The sequence below is a fragment of the Oreochromis aureus genome, linkage group 4 (genome assembly GCF_013358895.1).
Source record: "Oreochromis aureus strain Israel breed Guangdong linkage group 4, ZZ_aureus, whole genome shotgun sequence".
Lineage (NCBI taxonomy): Eukaryota > Metazoa > Chordata > Actinopteri > Cichliformes > Cichlidae > Oreochromis > Oreochromis aureus.
The window spans coordinates 6,732,039-6,737,726 of NC_052945.1; the positions used below are offsets into that span (position 1 = coordinate 6,732,039).

At 41.7% G+C, this 5,688-nt stretch overlaps 1 long non-coding RNA gene across 1 annotated transcript; it reads right to left on the bottom strand.

Moving 5' to 3' along the window:
* Positions 1 to 404: 404 nt before the first annotated feature.
* On the bottom strand, positions 405 to 4,150 carry LOC120439820. The gene is made up of 3 exons (XR_005612797.1): positions 3,926 to 4,150; positions 634 to 734; positions 405 to 482 (listed from the first exon to the last, which is right to left on the bottom strand). It is a non-coding gene; the product is annotated as an uncharacterized LOC120439820 (long non-coding RNA).
* Positions 4,151 to 5,688: the final 1,538 nt, after the last annotated feature.

Consider the following 5,688-nt stretch of genomic DNA (forward strand, 5'->3'; position numbering starts at 1 on the left):
TTTCAAGCACCCGTATGAACCCTGTTTAAAGATAAATACAGATTCAATGAAACTGCACATTAATCCCATAAACATGAAGCTCTGGCGTGACTGAAGATTGATCAGTGACGAAATCAGTGGATCCTAACAGTGAGTCCGGAACACACTTCCTAGTTGCCCTGCACAGTGCCTCAGGACTCCACTGCTGATGTTGTCAGGGCCAAGATGATGAAAAGCTGTGGGAATTCTCTGAGGAGGTAGTAGGGGCACAGGGAAACAGCCAGAAGCTCAATGTCTGAAGTGCACAGCTTCTCCCTCACGGTGACTTTAGAGCACCAGCTGTTGTTTACATACAGACACACGTCGCCGCCATGTTGCTTCCCGCTGCGTTCACGGTCTCTGTCCAGACGAAGGGTGGTGAGCCAGCAATGTGTAGCGTGCTGTTGTCGTCGCTGTTGTTTAACCACGATTCCGTAAATGCCCGAACGGAGGCAGTTCTGTAACTGGGTGGGTGCTCAAGTTAAAAAGGGGCACATTGAACCAGGCTGAATAACAACAACACACATTCATCAAGAATCTATTATGAGATCGCATCATACTATATCAGTGTTGTGAGGGGGCGATAAGGCAAAGCAAATATAGCCTATGTTTTACCTGATGGGGTAAAATGTTGCTGTTGAGGGGTTTCTGCTGCTCCCGCTGCTGATAGTGCTGGAGGGCAGGGCTGTGTTGATCTGGGACTGTAGACAGTAAAACTTCCATAGGAGAGATGGTAGCTGATTAAACAAGTGTTATGAGATAATAACAAAATGCCTGGTGAAAGCGCTTGGAACCATAAGGCAACAAAAACTGTGGTAAATAAACTAGGCTCTGCCTGTGAATCACTCTTTGCTTCTCTTCCTCCTCCCATCTCCTCATCTCATCTATCACTCTCCACTTGCTGTCCATCTGAGAACAAGGCGCAATTTGCTATTGCAATAAACTATTATTTAATTATCCACACTTAACAACTCTTGCACTTAATCTATAGTAAAATGATGACAGAAAATATAATGAAATATATTTGAAATAAAAATTTAATACAATCAGTTTCTTAGTGTATGTTCTTTAAAACACAGTGTTTGTTTATTAAATATCATAATTATAATAATCCATAATTATGTGGATATGCATATTACATATATACACACAGAAGCAGACAGGATAAGACTAGCGTCATATCTGAGACAGTAACCAGGGCCGGACTGTTTCTGAAACCTCCATCTTTTCATTGTGCAACAACACGGCAGCAGAGGACAATTTGATTTTGTCTTGGGAATAAATCACTACTGGAAATCACAGGACTCAGATCAACACACGATCTGCTCAACGATCTGTGCCACAGTAAATCTCATGCATTGCTAATTTTAAAACTCTCACATATTTGGACAATCTATAATCTTCTACCACAAAAACATACAATTGTTCATTGAAGTAAATACACAGAGCAGTAGTGGATCTTTTAAAAATGTGTTTTCTTTATTTTGATTTGCTGCTAACTGCAAGTTTTTTATTTGTAGTTTTTGTAGTAGGAAGCACTGCAAAAACTACAAATAAAAAAAAGTGCAGTTAACAAATGTAGTGCTCTCCACTATGTAAAACCCTCACCTGAATTTTTAGGTTTTTCAGTTCAAGCCAATTAAACGAAACCCAAAAATTCAATCCCAACAATCAAATGATCCCCTGTGAGCAAGCACTCTGGCAACGGTGGAGAGGAAAAACTCCCTTTTAACAGGAAGAAACCTCTGGCAGAACCAGGCTCAGGGAGGGGCGGTCTTCTGCCATGACTGGTTGGGGTGTGAGGGGCAAAATAAAATCAAACATAAAGGAGAGCACAGAATTTATGACAGGCTGGTGGGCTGTGGCTGGAGTCCAAAAGATGCTCGAGTCCCACTTGAGGTGGTATGGACGCGTGATTCGAAGCGATGAGAACTCTGTACCAAAAATGGCTATGAGGATCAACCCAGAAGGGCGCCGGCCTCGAGGCAGCCCGGAGAAACGGTGGATGGACAAAATCAAGGAAGACATTAAGATCGTCAACGCATCGTCTGAGGACGCCTTGGACAGAAGCAAATGGAGAAACCTTTGCCCTGCACCAGCGGGAACAACGCCAGGACGAAGGTGGACTGTGGCTGGAAAACATTATTACTGTTTTTAAGGGGTTTCTGGTCCACATCCACAATTACAGTAGGGCTGTAATTGTGGATGTGGACCAGAATCCACAATTGTAGCGATCCCCGCTCTGTGGGATCATGATAATAATCATGACCTCACAGAGCGGGACATTGACTTTAGCCGAAAAGCGTTGAGATGGCCCAGCAAGCTGCAGGAACAACAATGGCCGCTGTGGCAAGACCTAAACCTACTTTAAGTAGGCGTTTGGCACCATGACACCACGAACCATGGGTCTCAGCCTCCTCAGGTTCAGGAGCATTTCTATTTATTATACACTGTGCTTCTTCCACTAGGCGCTGATGATTTTCCACAGTTTTCCTGAGTTCTGCGTTTTCTTTTGTAATATTTTCGTACCCTCTTTTGAGTTCTGCGTTGTCTTCCTTGAGTTCTGTGTCTTCTTTTGTAATATTTTCGTACTCTCGTCTGAGTTTTGCATTATCTTCCCTGAGTTCTGCGTTTTTTTTGGTAATATTTTCGTACCCTCTTCTGAGTTCTGCGTTTTCTTCCTTGAGTTCTGCGGTTTTTTTGGTAATATTTTCGTACCCTCTTCTGAGTTCTGTGTTTTCTTCCCTGAGTTCTGCGGTTTTTTTGGTAATATTTTCGTACCCTCTTCTGAGTTCTGCGTTTTCTTCCTTGAGTTCTGCAAGGTGTTTTGTAATATTTTCGTACCCTCTTCTGAGTTTTGCATTTTCTTCCCTGAGTTCTGCGGTTTTTTTGGTAATATTTTCGTACCCTCTTCTGAGTTCTGTGTTTTCTTCCCTGAGTTCTGCGGTTTTTTTTGTAATATTTTCGTACCCTCTTCTGAGTTCTGCATTTTGTTCCCTGAGTTCTGCGGTATTTTTTGTAATATTTTCGTACCCTCTTCTGAGTTCTGTGTTTTTTGTTTTGATATTTTCGTACCCTCTTCTGAGTTCTGTGTTTTCTTCCAGAATTTTTTTAATCTCTTCCCTGTGAGATCTCATACTGTTTTTATACTGTTCGCTGATTTTATCTCTGACCCTTCTAGTGTTAGACAGGTGAGTAGCAATTGTACTGTTGAACTCAGAATTTAGTATTAGTAATTCATGAAGCTGAGACAGTCTCATCTCATTAGCCTCAAGCTGCAGCCTTTGTGATTCCAATCCACTATCGCTTCCAGAAGGTAAGTTACTTAATGATACCGGTGACATTTTTTTAAAGGTTTAAAGCACGGTGTCACAGGTTAAATACGTATTAGCTTTGTCTAAAACAACTGGCTGTTTCTGAAAATGCTCCAATGTAAACTGTTAAAGGAGCTCCCCTATTTAAGGACTCGAGAGACCGTGAAGTCGACCGTGACGTCAGAATGGTCCTTTGAAGGTCAAAGGATCAAAGAGCGAGGGGGCGTTCCAAGATGGCCGAGTAAGTACACGCTTACTCCCCAGCTTAGCAAATGTAACGCTATAATACTGTAGGAACACTGTGTCAACTCAGACCTCAGAAGCTTTTTCGGTATTTAAGCCAGAAAAGGACTGATTTTGATCAATAAAGCGACAAAATGTCACAGCGTGACAATAAAAGACCCTCGGCTAGCTCCAGAACGAAGCTACTACTAAAGGCTAATGCTAGCCAAACAGCCGGTGTTCCAGATTAACTGGCGTTTAGATTAAACGCCAAATGTGTCATCTGTGACACTTGTGAGGTTATCTCAAACACACTCCGTCAGTCTTGATGCCGTTGAACAACAAAATGTTTAAAAATGTCGCGAGTTTACCTGGTGATATCCTCATGTGCGACGCGATCGCGAAAACAGCAAACAATTAACACCACGCCGATGTTGCTCACAGGACACCAAGAGTAAACGATCGGGAGACTCTTGTCGTCATTATCGTCCCCCTCGCACGTTTTATTTCTCCGGTTTCAGCGTTTTTGCTTCACAACTAAAGCGTGCAGTTTACTTTGTGTGCACTAACATGGACTCGAGTCAACCAGCGCCACCTCTGGCCAAGTGCCACAGCCTACAGCCAGATCAACTTGTGACACACATCTGCACCACGTTTGAATTCGTTTCATGCACAATACATGTGTACCTTTCAATTGTGTCTGTTTGTGCGTCATGCAAATAAACCTTTGAAATGAATGAAATGACACTAATATTTCACTAGGGTTATAACATCACATGTCTTTAGCGTAGTCTGCCTGTGTGTTTTCTCTGCGAACAAACATTTTAGAGTTGGTTGTTATATACAGTCTGTATAAGTGTGGTCAATCTAATAAACATTTGTAAGGAGATGGCAGTTGCTGTGAATGTACAGCAGGTACACAGTGATTGGTAATAAACAGTCAGACAATGACTCTGACAACATTCAATCTTGCAGATTGAATGCACCTTCTGTGGAAAGTGGTACCACACAGTGTGTGGGGACTTCCCCTGTGCAGAAGGCGACTACAAATGTTGTGGGTGCTAAATAAACAGAAAAAATTGATCCCTGTTGTCTTTGCTTACTGATTGTTTTTAGAGTTGACAATCCACATTGCTGGGATTGCATCTTTCAACATGTTTGTGGGTAGATTTGGATGTACCAGGGGTAAGTGCAGCCACTCAGCCTCTACTCAATGTGATCATAGCAGCAGGTGCAGATGTCACAAGTTAATCTAGTAGTAGGCTATGGTATTTGGCCACATGTGGCAGCAGTGGACTGACCTCATTTGATACTGCTCCAGCTGCTATGTGATAGTGGATCTGCTACAAATTGAAGATCATATGCACGTTTTGGAAATTAACCCTTGTATTATGTTGAAAAACAAAAAAATGACATTGATTTTGTTGTGGGTCATTTTGACCCGTACTGTGTAAATCCACTCAGAATTGTCAAGAAACTGCAATAAAACAATAGCAACTTTATTTTCCATTAGATAAACATGTAGAACACAGACATACAACAGTTAGACTTTCCATAACTATTTTAGGGACAATTTGGTAAAGGTCCCTAAAATAGTTATGGAAAGTCTAACTGTTGTATGTCTGTGTTCTACATGTTTATCTAATGGAAAATAAAGTTGCTATTGTTTTATTGCAGTTTCTTGACAATTCTGAGTGGATTGGTTACAGTACGGGTCAAAATGACCCACAACAAAATCAATGTCATTTTTTGTTTTTCAACATAATACAAGGGTTAATTTCAAAACGTGCATATGATCTTCAATTTGTAGCAGATCCACTATCACATAGCAGCTGGAGCAGTATCAAATGAGGTCAGTCCACTGCTGCCACATGTGGCCAAATACCATAGCCTACTACTAGATTAACTTGTGACATCTGCACCTGCTGCTATGATCACATTGAGTAGAGGCTGAGTGGCTGCACTTACCCCTGGTACATCCAAATCTACCCACAAACATGTTGAAAGATGCAATCCCAGCAATGTGGATTGTCAACTCTAAAAACAATCAGTAAGCAAAGACAACAGGGATCAATTTTTTCTGTTTATTTAGCACCCACAACATTTGTAGTCGCCTTCTGCACAGGGGAAGTCC